This window comes from Hippoglossus stenolepis, chromosome 14 (genome assembly GCF_022539355.2).
Source record: "Hippoglossus stenolepis isolate QCI-W04-F060 chromosome 14, HSTE1.2, whole genome shotgun sequence".
Taxonomy (NCBI): domain Eukaryota; kingdom Metazoa; phylum Chordata; class Actinopteri; order Pleuronectiformes; family Pleuronectidae; genus Hippoglossus; species Hippoglossus stenolepis.
The window spans coordinates 7,506,406-7,520,866 of NC_061496.1; the positions used below are offsets into that span (position 1 = coordinate 7,506,406).

Genomic DNA, 14,461 nt, shown 5'->3' on the forward strand with positions numbered 1-14,461 from the left:
TAGCGACTTTACACCGGATTCCCCAGTGGAACCTGCAACCCACAAATATTTAAATTCAAATGTCTCGAGAGACGAAGACAAAATGTGACAACGGTGCTGTGTCCCATCACATTGTACCTCTCGCACAATAGAGTTGTCATCAGTAGGTGGCTTCTACCGAGCATGTCACATATCCGCCTAATAAAGAGGAGATAACAAGCTCCCTGCCTGTCTGTTCTGTTGAGTGAGGGGCTCAGAGGGTCTCAGAGGAACAGGATCTGAGCAGCCGACTGTCTCCTTCAGTCTGCCCTCCTCCTTCTGATCCATGTCTCTATAACCGGATTCTAAGTTACACCCTGGAATTGTCTGCTTGTCAACTCCAGTCTGTTAGCTCCTGTTGAATACATCTGGAAAGGCCTGAATAAAAGGTGTCTGTGTCCTCGTGAGGTCAGGAGGACATCGGGGTGACATCCAGGACAGACGGTTGAAAGAGATTTAGGCAGGAAATCAAAAGCTGCAGAGGTATAGACAGTGAACGCAACAGGATCGAGAAGCCTGTCTGCATTACTTCATTATTCACTATGATCTGTCGTTCTCTTGCATCATGCCAGCAGATGAAGGGCATGCAATGAAAAAAACGGAATGTGTGAACAAATCCAACTGTGATTAAATAGAAATGGAAATAAAGATCTCTTAATCACGTGTTCACCCACTTCAGGGTCCTTTGAGATTTATATGAGGCCAATATTGTAGCAATATTATATATGTGGGTGTGTGTAGGGTTGTGTCACTGTATCTCAAACTGTTTGTGTGCAAATGTTTACAGGAATCTTCAAATTTGTATAGAGAATATGTGTGTGCGTTATCAGATGTATAAATCTGTAAATGTGTATTGTTATTTGTGCACGTATAGACAATCTGATAATGTATCTGTATATCTGTGAATGTGTAGACACATTTTAAAATTCATGCCATGATATTGCTACAATATTGTCCACACTGAGAACAATAACATTTTTATAGTATTTTCTGTAATTGTGTTGTACACACTAAATATACAGCCACAATCACAACTGGTTCTGCTGTGTGAAAAAAATAAATATATATATATTATCATAGCGTCGTCTTTATGTGTGAACTATTGGTCTTATATTAACAAATACTAAGATATTAATAAACTCTTGCAAACTTCCTTTAAACACTATTTAATCCTCGAGAACTGTGTAATCCTGTCAAACCATTCAACAGTGCAAACTTTCATTTTACATGCAAGCTTAACACAATCCTTCATACAAACGTAAAGTGAAGGGTTTATTCTCACTTGTGCAAAAATCGAATTCAGTGTTGCATAACTTACGACTTCAGTTCGACTCATATTTAACTAAATCATAACGTAATGCAAGTTATTTGTATTTAAAGACTAAATATCCTGATATTCTTATTCTGAGCTCAGTTTCAGCAAAGCTATATGTGATATTTGATTTCATTTGAAGAAGTGACAGCTTAAACATTGCATCATTTCAGGAAAAATCTAATTTAAAACCCTCCACTCACCTGACACCTACTTAAGTACATGTTACTACACTGGGGAGGCTGTAAACATGTTCCACCCTCGCAAGTTTTCAGGGGAAAACATTAACGTGGGGAACGATTTTCATGGAAATCTGTCCAGTAATTGTTGAGATATTTCAGTCTGGAAACAAGTGGGTGAATGATCTCTAGAGCTGTTCAGATAATAAGTACAGGAGGCTGCGTTGGTGGCACCACAATGATGAAATCATCCAGGAAGTCCAGCTTGAGTAACAGAGTTCCATGACTCCATGAGTTGTAAAATCTAATCCGATGCCCGAACACAGTGTTTATAAAAGAAATGTGGGAGCAAAGGAAAATGTGGTGTTTTCATCTCTTTACAGCATCTTGTCAATAAATCAATTCCCTTAAAGCACCTGAATTAAAAAAAATCATAACTTGAGCCAGATCAACTGTGGAGGTAATCAATCCTCACAAATTAGACTTTTTATTCCAAATGAAGACCAAAAATGTCTCTCTGGAATTCACGAGACACTGAGAATGCTGTGTGGTGGAGGGATACATGAGAAACTATGTTATCACATCGTTCTGCAGCCTACGGCATCTGAAAGCCTCCCACATGAGAATAATGTCGAGGAGCAAAATCACACAGCGAGAGGTCGGAGTCGTGGAAATAGATTCATTGCCCCCACATTCTCTACAACAGTAGTTTTTTTTTTACCTTATTTCTTTCCCAACCTCAGGTTTACTAAACCACGTAAGGACTACTGCTGTGAAAAGAGGCTACACATCATAAAATGTACATTATTTATTTCAGTCTCTTGTGCAATGCCTAGCAGGAAACTGTGACGGCTGCATAAGTAATAATGCAGGAAGTAATAAGGCTAATGTTACGGACATTCAAATAAGTTGTGAAGTTTTGTAATTACCATGAATATTTTCTGCACAAAATATCCAAAATACCTAGGATGTCACTAAATTCTAGGGTGAGGTGAGGTGGTATTCAGCTGCAACATCCAACTGCACCACTAGATGTCAATAAATTCTACACACTGAACCTTTAAGTTTAAACCTGTGCATTATCCATTTTAAATACTTGGCATTTAAAAAAAAAAATTAAGATTTAATTTCTTTTCACATCCAAATTCTGGATCCTTAACCAGCTACTTATCTACACCAGTAGTCAAAGGTTCATGTGCTGGTAGCAGAAGCCAGTCAGCTTCGTCAGGGGACTTCATATTCCTCTTCACAGAGATCATCAGACAGAGAGTTGGTGCTCAGGGATTTCCTAATGAGTCAAGTCTCCTCTTTTCTCTTTCAGTCACTCTCTCCTCTCTCTCACACACACACACACACACACACACAAAGTCATCTGTCACACGTCTGCCTAGCAACCCCTGCTTGACTAAGTCTTGGCAAAAGAAATGACAGAGTAAATGCTTTCTCACGAGTTCTTGTCAAGACAATTAAGAAACTTGATTAGCCCAGCGTCCCTCGGTTATTCGCTCCCTCGAGCGGCGTCATTGGAATGAAGGGCAGCAGTCAGAGTGAGGGCTGCGCTCCCGTCGAGTGACTGTACCGGAGAGCATAAACACACCGAGCAGGGACTTCACTCCAACTGTGTTCATTATAAAAAAAACACAAGGAGAAATGGAGGTGGAGGGAGAGAGGACAGGTTTCTATTCAGTCACGGAGCAGTTTGTGTTGGTAAGAATGTAAATGGAAGACTGTGGTTTTGTCATTAAAGCAAACAGAGTTCACAAGGTGGACTGCCTTCAGATATGCGTCCGCACTTTTGCCTGCAATTATCCAGAGGGGCTGCATGTGTGAAAGCAAAGTCAAACGTCCAAGTCATAAAATATCCGAGTGAGCCTCGAGAGTACAGAGAGTGTGAGCATTTTCAAATAAAAATCAGGATCTAATGAATTTTAATGTGGTTTCATGTGGTTGGGCCTTGGCGGAGGTATGATCTCAACATATCTAGTTAGTTCATGGCAAGTAAGTAATGAAATGAAATAATAAATAAAATTGACAAAAGATTTATGGCATAATTAATAGAATTTATCTTCCAAAGTAATTAGGGAGTTGGAATTATTGGACCTTCAGACACGCAGATAAATCATGATATATTGAAATGATGTAACAAAAAATGTAAGGCACACATTTCTCTCTGCACACACATCCTTTCAGCTGGAAGTACGACTGTATACACACACACACAGTCAATGTGGTTGCCATGGGATTATGTACATGGGAGGATCAACCAGCATTTGACCCAATACCAGACTGATGTCATGGGTTAATCCCCCTCCCAGTTGACACTGTTCACAGCTGTAATCACACTCACACATCACCGCCCAACCAGTGCTCCAACCTGAACCCCCACAGAGGTTGATTAATGGGCATTCAAAGCATCCACAGTGGTGTCTGTGGTTGGGCGTCGACTGCATCTGGACCCCTGTGATGGGGGGAGTTGCGCTACTCAACACTGTTGGCGTGAGTGTGACTGACAGAGAGGAAGCGATGTCCACCTGAATGAATATGATTGGATGTTGCTACCAACAAAGCAGTAAATGAGAATAATTGTCAAGTCACTTCAACTCTCTATTCGGCATTTCCCACATCCCTGTGTCAATCCGACAGGGTCTTCAGTTGTACAGTTTGAAGCCATAAATATCTGCAGCAATTCACAAAAGCTAAGGCTCCAAATAGCAAAGCTGGTCTGTTGATCAGTCTTAAACTTTGGTCCACACTAAAATACTACAGGATATACTGCTTTGAGACATTTGTCATCTCCAGAGGCCGAAGTCCACCACCTGTTCATCTAACACCATTAACAAGCTGAAAATTTCAACTAGTCCAATACTCTCATGATATATATCTTCAAAACTAACAACATTCCCAACAGTCTCAGCTTTGCTTAGTGCAAATTTGCATGTGTTAAGATGCTTAACATGTTAAATATTACCTGCTCAACATCACCATGTTAGCATTTTCATGACCACGTCTGGACAAAGGTCTCCAAGGTACATAATCAGAGTGAAATCCACTTCCCTCCATAGCAGCACGTGTTTATACAACAACAAAGAGTATTTTTTGTGGGGGATCATATATACAACTTAAACGTCACTTAGTAAAGCACGTATCTCAGACAAGCCACAACAGTTATTTTAACTCAGATCAAGCTGAACCAAATTGCACAGATTCATAGATATTAGTCAGCTAAATATAACAGATTTTTTCCATCAAGATCGCTTAGTTAGTCTCTGGAACATTGGTGACATTGTCAAAAATGTTTTTTGCATAAACAAACGGACGGGGGTGAAAACAGCACCTTTGCAAATATCCAAACCTGCTGCTAATGTTTGATTTACCTGCCAATATTTAAAAGTAAAGAGGCAACAAAAAGATGAAGCCTCTGTGGCACTTTGGATTATAGTCATCTAACCTTAAATTATACTGTAATTGGAAGGACCCAAACGTGTTGGAGAATGGAGATCATTCAGAGAATTTAATTGAAAAAAGGTTTCAAAGACGTTTGGCCTCATTTTGAAAAAAACTAGATCTTTGTTGCTGAAGTACTTTTCTCTTGATGTTTGTGTTTTCACCCAAAGATCTGTCACTCAGCAGCACAGAAGAAAACCACCCGCACTCCTATCCCTCAGTCTCCCAATCACATTCAGCTTCTGCTTCCCTTGAACATAAAGACACGAGCTGGCTGCTCGGCATTGTAATTACTCTCAATTATCAAACTCATCTCTTCAGGCTATTCATCTGTGTCAGTTCAGCCTTTGTGAGGGTGAAGCTCTTTCAGAGTCACTGAGTCAGAGGAGGCAAAAGGCTTCTCTTTGTTTACCGACTCATCAAATTAATATCACATTGGTTTATGGTATTCAATAGATGACTGACAGTCATGGGAACAGAGAGAAAATGAGAAACAAGAAGAGTTTGATTAAAACAACACTAAAGTCGACATTGGATGGATCACCCACATACCAAAATAATATTATACAGGCTAGTATGCAGCAGGAGAACAAGGAAGTGGGCACCTCACAGCTGCAGCCTATTTAAAATGGGTTGAAGTAGGACACCTTCCCCCAAGAACATTTATAGCTTTCTTTTTGGTGAATGTATGGAAACATGGGGGTGGGGTAGAGTTTTGAGTTCCCTGCTTCAGGCAGCAAAACAAATTATCATGTAAAAATGATACAGCATAGATTAGGATCCAGCATCTCCCTGATTGTGCCTCACTGTACGTGACAACAAGACGATCTTTGAAAGCTCTGGAACACTTCTCGCCCTTTAAGCCAATGTGGACCAGGCATCTTGAACAATTCTCACAGCTAGAAGGTTGTTGGTTCAAATCCCAGAGTTTGCATGTTCTCGCCCGTGGGTACGTGGGTTTGCTCCAGGTACGCCGAATTCCAAAGTCCAAAGAGATGCAAAGTGGGTTTATGTTAATTGGTGACTTCATAGTGAATCTGGGTGTTTGTCTCCGAGTCCCACGTCAGCCCTGTGATACGCTATCGACCCGTCCAATGTCAGCTGGGATTGGCTCCAGCCCCACCCTCAAAGGATAAGGGGTATAGATAAATGGATGCATGAACAATTGGTTGTCTTTGCCTGTCTTGCCATGTTAAAAAAAAAGAAAATCCTGGATCTTCCCGTTTACCTGGATCCGATCCTACATTTAATCTGCTCTGAAAAATGTTTCTCAAATCTGTGCAGTAGTTAACCAGACAAATAAATGCTAATGAATAAAAACGAGCCCTCTTGGCGGAGGTTATCACACTGCCTCTGCTGATGAGCTTTATGCAACATGCTTTGAAGCTCAAATTGGACCCTGTGGCGAGCCCGTCTTCTTGGGTGTGAAAGTACTTTGGTGTCGGGACAAGATTCGGACCATTTCACCTGCAGAGTTCAGCTTCCTAATAGATGAGATTTCTTTATCTCAACCTTATTTGTGCATGAAGAATGATTTTCCAGCTCTTGTGTACAGTGACCTCTGTAAGCATCCAAGCAGCACACCTCTAATCATGGATTATTAAAAAGCAGTTTCTAGTAAGTGTCACTATATTATTCAAATCAAATATTAGATAAAATGCACAATGTTACAATAAAATGTCTTAAAGTGCACCCACAGAATAAAAGCGTGCAGATGATGAGTATTGACAAGTTATACTCTGCACTTGAAAGCAAAAAGGCAATTATGATGAAATGTGCTTTGACTGTCGATGGTGTAATTACAGTTTGTCTGTCGAACTCTTACTCCCTCCATTTCTTTCTCAAATCTTGTTTCAAACTAATGCATGAGCACACACGGCTGCCGCTGCTCTTCCTGTTGATCCGCATATCCACCATTAAATATCAATTCCATTTAGCCTATGGAGCTGTGGGCATTATCCTGCCAGGCCCCTATCGACCAGACAAGTGAAATCCCACTTAAACTGCTCAGTGAGGATGATGCAATGTTGGCTGGATGGATTTATAAATGGTTGCTATAGCAGAAGAATGAGGGTCTGACTGATGAGCTAAGATAGCGACACTTTGATTCCTGGGATGTCAAGACACATGTGAACCGCCTTCCTCGACTGCATTTAGGCCATTTGAACAAGAAAAATCACTTACAATAAAAAAGGAACAAATATGCGCAAGGCACCAGACAAACATGTTAGAACCACTGAAAAGTATTTTGTTTTACATTTGCAGTACATTTCATGAGATCTATTAAAATGTGTATGAGCCATTTGGCTGACAACCAAATGGAAAACCCAGTGAGTGAAACATCCTTTGGAGAATTAAATCACTTTATTCACTTTGTCATTTATAATCTAGATTAATTGTATTCATAACAGGATCTAACAGTTCTACTTTAAGTTTAACTTGGGGTGTTTTCACCGGACTAAGGTCCAAACCAAGGTTCACATCTTTGTTACATGTTTATTCTGGTGAGGTTTGGTTTAATGACATGCGTCTGTCAAGTCCTCATCACCTGTGTGGGCTACGTCTGCCTATACTTGACATTGATCCTGGGCGGGATTGAATCTTACGTGTTGTTGATTTGGTGGGTGGTAGTGTGGCAGTCTTTACGCACTGCAAAATGAAAAAAAGCAAACATGGTTCAATTTGATCTAGACCAAGACAACCTCTTTTGGTCCGTTAGTCTATACTACGAGACACTTTTCACATCCAATATTTTGGTTTGGACTAAATTGAAAAGTAAGAAGGTCCAGTACACACATGGTAGGTGTCAAACGCCCTAAATCTACACTAACCTTGCGTTAACCTCTGCTGGGTTCCACTGGCTTCAGTCCACACTGCTGAGCTGGCAACATTTAGCCAAGCAGAAACTGAACTTGTAAAAGAAAAAGTGCCAATGCAACGGGATACTGAAAACATTTGGCTCAAATTAACACAACACTTTAGAAAACGCCACTGACAATTAATGGCTAGCAAGCTTCCACTGTTTCCTATTTCAATACATGGCTGGTTACTAGTATATTGATTTCTAGGCCCTTGTCGTGACAGCCCTCAGCAAGATTTACTCACTGGCCTATTACTGGTGGACCGTTTTGATTTATGAGCAAGAGTCATATTAATGGTAGATATAAGGCCCTGGGCGTTTTTCTTCTTCTGTGCTTTACTATTAAACACTATTGTTACAGGATCTTCCTGGCCTGGATGTGTTTAGCCGTGTTGCCACTGGTGCAGTGTTGCTGTGTCATGTTCCTTCCAGCCCCTCTGCTTTTAGCCCAGTCGCCTGCCGCTCCGCCGCTGCTACCCGTGGTGCTGCAGCCCTGGTTATTCCTGACTGTCTCACCCCTGGTGCTGCTGTAGCCCTGGGCCCTGCTGATTCTAATGCCATTGTCTCCAAAGCGGCTGATAACATCCCCACTATTCTCCACTCTGTTGCCTGGCTCCAAAATGCCTGGTATCATCATATGTGCTTTAGTCTGTACCAAAATTTGTTCTGTATATTGATAAAGACATATATGCAATTAGCTGGGTCAATATCACACACTCTTATTTCATTCATTCAAGTTAGAAAAAGTACCAGAACCAGATGCAAACCAGCAGAACATTCTGGTCTGAATCTGACCTTCTGTTCAAATCCTTTCTGAGCCGTGTTATAAAGCTACAGTAGACGGGTACAATCTGTGGTCAGCCTGCCTGGGCTTCATTCAGGAACCAGAACGTCTTGTTCTTGCTGGAGCTCAATAGAGAAGCAGGAGAGGTTTTTTTTTTTTGTAATAAACTCTGGAAAAGTGGAAAATATAGAACCTTTGAATCCCTCACTGACAACACCATGAAGCAGGTTTCATGCCAGTCTTGCTATTTTCCCATTTTAAATTATGCACTTTATAAACAAGAGAGCTGGTTTTCATCTCAATATCAGTACCTTCTCTACATCCCGGCCAGCTGATGAAAGATTGTGGAGTCATAATGAGACGTGTCTGATCGACTGAAGGGGAAATTAACCACTAACATCAGATAGTCAATCTGATGTTAGTGGTTAATTTCCCCTTTTAGTGCCACAGATGTAACATTGTGGAATTTCACTCTCAATAGAACGAGAAAGAAAAGAGAAGAGAAAAGAAAAGTCGACGCACACACACACACATCCTGCTTCAAGTGTAGAAGAACCTCGAGGCTATTCAGCACATGCATCAACAGCTCACATCAGACATGCAGAGGATATTAACATCCTGCAGAACACATATGAGGAAACACTCTCCTGGGGCTTCATGTGCAGAACTTTTCATAGCTTTGACACTGCACTCAGAAAAACACACCAGCAGCAAACACATTACGGGTCAACGAGAGCCCAACTGATGTATGGGTTGACTTTGAGCCTTCCACAGACATATGGGTATTGTTTGTTTGCTGATATGAAATCTTTTATTTAACAGAACAAAACAAAATAAAAGAGTTGCCTTTATGTTTTTGCATTTTTTCTAAACACATTGTTATTTTCTTCATTCAAGTTCTATATGTTTGGTTGTATTTGTGTTTTTTTTACACAGCGTTAGTTCGATTTCTTTATTTATGATCAAATGAATATGTAAAATAAGCCTCAACCACATTTTCTTTGCCAATTCCTGAAAAAAAAAAATGTATCAGTATCAAAATAATTTACTCCCCAATATCGGTATCGGTATAGGCCTCAAAACGCCATATATCGGTCGGGCTCTGGTTACAAAACATAAGCTATAACAGTTGTGTGTACATACAAATAAGTCTTATATCATAACAATTGGTTATGCATGACCCACATTCACCTTTTTGTATCTGATTTCAAGTTGATTTACACACACACACACACACACACAATCAATCAATCAAGAAACTGAGAAAGTGACCTGACCTGTACTGAGAGCAGAACCGAGCCATGCTATTATGTGGCACATTCAAATAATCCATACCGCAGTTAAAATGACAAAGGTGTGATTGGCTTAGTGATGGACAAGGACTCGGGGGCAGGTGCTGCACAGGAAGAAAAACATGTTATGGAACATGTTATTTAATGTGTGCGAGGAGAGATGGCCGCCCTCTGAGCAGTGAGTCGTCGAAAAGACATAAGCTGCTCCTGGGTATGCACGGAACTCTGACATTTTCCTCACATAGCTCCGGAAGGTTCGTTTGTGAGAACGCAAATGTCCAAGTCAGTTGCTCTGGACATTTTACTGAACTTGTGGTCGTGTGATGACGTTTTTAACAAGTGACGGATGCGAAACTGGAAGAACACAAACACGGACGAAGATGTCAACTCGGATAAACAACAAGATCTTTTGGGGATCAGGGCAGACGCCGAAATTCTCAAACAAGCTGCAAAGACTTGGTTGTAATTTATATGTCAAGTCCTGGCACCACTCTTCGTCTGAACGTGTCTGACCAGGACAATCTCCTGCTGCGTTCTTCCAATGTGAAAGGCAAAATGTCCAGACCCAATTTGCCAGACTTTTCCCGCAGTTCAGGTCTAAAAAAAGCAGAGACTGAAGACAATGTGAGAAAGACACCCAAGGAATGAAGAAGTGTGTCATTAGCTTTTGGCCAAAGAAAGGACAGTATATTTAGAATTTATTTCCTGTAAGTTGCCATGCAGGCTTGTATCTCTAATTATCCTATAACCTCACGACGTCAACCTACAATATTACTTTTGTGCAAGACTCAGTAAGTATTTACTTAAGATGAATCATTTCAAGTATGTGAGAGAAATGATTGACAACCCTTCTCCTTCCTTCCTTCCTGCACCTAAGTGGAGTGAACTAAAAACACATGGAGTCATCAGTGTGTCATTGTGTGATCGTCAAACCTCTAAAAACCATCACAAAACTCACAAATCTACTGAATCTTATTGGTGAACACACTGGAGGCTAGAATTAGGCCACGAGAGGCCCCCTGCTGACCTTCATGTGAAGTACTCAACCATGGACATCTGTGATCCCTGGTTCCCATCTTTGTTGTGTGCCGTTCTTCATCACTCAACCCTTTTTATCCTGTCATCTCGCTCCTGTCAGCTGTCCAATAAAAACACAAACTGCACCCTAAAAGAAAGAGAGGCCGTGCAGTCGCAGAGGCAGCGCCTACAGGAGAGGAAACAACGGTTCACCAAGAGCTGGGAGTTTCAGGAGTCTTTGATTCACAGAAGCAGCTCAGAGATCCCGCTGATACGTAAGCTCAGTGCTCAGGGAGAATGTTCTCCACACCTATTGTAAATCTCATGAGCACAAGAGGTGCAGTCGGACTTCGCTTGCTGGAGTTTATAACCTATACTGTGTAAATAAGGATTCATGACCTTGAGGAATAGGTCAGCGAGGTCTGGTTGGAAATGCTTGCCGAGCCTCAGACCTCATCAAAAAGTACTTTACTGTACGTGTGCTCTGACTCATGATGGGTTAAATCCTGCTAGAGCTATCTCCCCTGTGTGCCGCCCCCTTGCTCTCTCTCTCTCACGATGTACACACTAGAAAAAAAGAGAAAAGGTGAGTGGCCAAGCCCATTCTCTTTTGACATAATCAATCGATAAATAAAACATGTGAGAACCGCAGCTGAGACGAACCACCGGGTTTTCATCAGCGGCTGAAATGCTGATTTGTTTATCGTTGTGGGAGATTTCCACTGAAGACGATGTAGAAAGTACAATTCTCAGCAGGCTTATTGAGACATTACCGAATTGTGCAATCACTCCCCAGTGAGGTTTGGTTTGCAGCACACACACAACACACACTTTCTAAAGCACGTTACCGAATGCTCAATCACAATCTCCATGTGGGTCAGTGTAACCAATTTCAGCCACACAATTAAATATCTGTAAACGGCACAAGTCCATCTTGACAGTCAGTTAGCCATAATTGCTGCAGGACTGAATGTGCCGGTGCCACTCGGCTAAGAGCTCTGCTCACGGGTCAACGGGTTTCCACATTTAAAACACGGAGTGGAAGCCAACAGATCGATGGGCTCGGTTTTGGATGGAAGGAGTGATATGGAGGGGCAACGTTACGTAGAGAGCTCTCTTCCAGAGATGGAATGACAACAAGAAAAAGAGAGGACATTGGCTGCACGTGTAATACAATGTAAAGGAGTCAAAAGGCACGGAGGAAGACGAGCAGGGAAGCATGGAGGGGGTGTGTGGGTATCTGTATATAGGATGAAGAATCAGAGCCAGAGATATGAGAGAGCTGTATACAAATAAGAGAAAAACATATAGCAGCAGGAGAAAAGGAACTCCGCCTGCCAGCTACAGTTCATCAGCTGATTGATTTTTCTGTTTGTTTACAGTTACGCTCACAACACAGGACACCCTATACTGGTTTGGATCCGCCACTACTGGGAGTCGCCTTCCCCTGATCTACGAGGGATTCCCACAAGTCTCCATTCCAGTTCGTGATCTGAATACTAACTCAGCCCAGGGCGCTTTAAAGGGAACAAATAAGGGAAAATACACCAACGTCTGTTATTCAACCACATGATCTGAGATGTCTTTGTACATTTGGCTACTGTCAGTCAGGACCAAAAAAGAACAGCACAACAGGAAACACGCTGTTCTCTGCAGCAGACATGTGGACAGCTCTCTACGTTTAATCCTGGACAATTCAGTTACAACAACACATGGTTACGAGGTAAAAACTGCACAGCTTGAGACTGAAGACAGTGTTGTGATACCTGCTGATCTCTGCTGATCTCAGATAATACGAAGATAATGCACTGGTTTAAAGCAGGTCAGATCAACACTGAACTGACTGAGGCAGCATCCACATGTGTCTGGAGGGGATTTCCTGCTGGGCAGCATTGAAGCCTTCTATATGTCTAATGTAAATGAATGGCACTCACGCTTAAGGGTAGGTGTACTCTTATAAACTATAGGTCAGACCATGCAACACACAGGGAGAAGATATAAAGCACGAGTAATGAGAATTAAGCCTTAAAAAAACAGCCTAAAGTCAATATTGGAGAGTCAGAAATGATCTTTAAGTCAAGACTTGATTCCATTAGATGTTCCCTCTCTCCCTCAGAGGATGCACCCTGCTGTTGTTCATAAAAAGGAGGAGGGGTACCTGGGGCTTAACTTGTGGGTGTAGTTAAGGCTGACAGGAGCCAAACAAAGCCAGAGCAGTGCACATCTGAGAAAAGACAAACCGTGCATCCTCCTCTCTCTGCTGTTGTTTCATGCACAGAACAAATCACACTGGAATTAAAAAGTGAATATAACACTCAGGGGTTTTTACCTTGTGTCCGGTCCACAGCTCATCCACAGCACACGTGGGGACAAAGGGAAATCCCGACGCCTCCTCAGTGCGTGTTGTCTTTGGGACCGTGCACGTCCCTGTCACCACATCCAAAGCCTCCTCTCTTTATTCCGGAGCAGCGACTGTTATTCTCTCCATCCTCTGTATGGGATGAGCTCCACACTGGTCCCCGTGCAGCGAGCAGCACGCACACACGCGCACACACACACACACTCACTCGGTTTCTTTCTCATCACATGATCTAGTGGGGGGGGAAACGTGGCGCTTCGGTCAAAGTGGTCCTCGGTGTTTTACGCGTTGTGGCGTCCACCAGCTCCTTCCTGCACCGAGCTGCCTTTATGTTTGGGGGAGTGGTGGAGGGGGAGGCTCCGCGTATCAGATGCATGTGTAAACTCGGTGATCCCCCTCCCACCACCCCTCCCTCCCTCTCTCTCTCTCAGCAGGGGAGGGGGGGGCTGTGTGGACCAATAGACGATCAGAGCATTTCATTCTGATGTGGGACCAGAGAGCTGTCAATCCCACTCAGCCTCCTTTCAAACCATGAACAAACAATAAAATAATAATAATAATAATAATAATAAATAAATGATAATGACAATAACATTCCTGGACACACTGTGAACTGCAGTCTATGAAGGAAAAAGCTTTATTTGTAATTTATTCATCCAGGAAGGTCCCATTGAGATTATCTCTTCTCCCAAAGAGTCCTATAGTCAAGATGAGCAGCTGGAAAGAAGAACAAATATTGGTTTGGTGTAAAAACATATGAAATAGACAATAAAAAAATGACCCACTGTCAGCTGACATTGGCTCCAGCTCCCCTCGACCCCGGACCCTCATTTATATGATAAAAGAAACCAATAAAACATTGTGTATATACAATTCAATACTATCAATTCAAATACAGAAGATACAATCAACAGTCAAACAGTCGGCAGAAGATTTAGTGAGGTAATCATTTAAAGGAATGCTCCAACATTTTTCAGACTTTTGTTTATTTTCTGCAGCAAAAGGCACCAAAATGACTTAAACCTGGATTTGTCAAACATTGTTTATACAAATCTTAATATCTTATTTACAAAGTGTTGAGTAGCATGTTGTAAAGAGTAACTGGATCCAGATAAATAAAGTTGCTCTCACTGCCGGTTACTGGTGACTGTGTCATTTTTAGTGTCTGCAATGTGACATCACACCTGGGACGTTCT

At 41.9% G+C, this 14,461-nt stretch overlaps 1 protein-coding gene across 1 annotated transcript in view; it reads right to left on the reverse strand.

Moving 5' to 3' along the window:
- The window catches only part of pde4ba (phosphodiesterase 4B, cAMP-specific a), a 149,715-nt gene extending 136,136 nt beyond the window's left edge, over positions 1 to 13,579 (reverse strand). Inside the window, exon 1 of the mRNA XM_035175942.2 lies at positions 13,236 to 13,579. The gene's annotated coding sequence lies outside the window, so the exon portion shown is untranslated. The remainder of the gene's footprint in view (positions 1 to 13,235) is intronic.
- Positions 13,580 to 14,461: the final 882 nt, after the last annotated feature.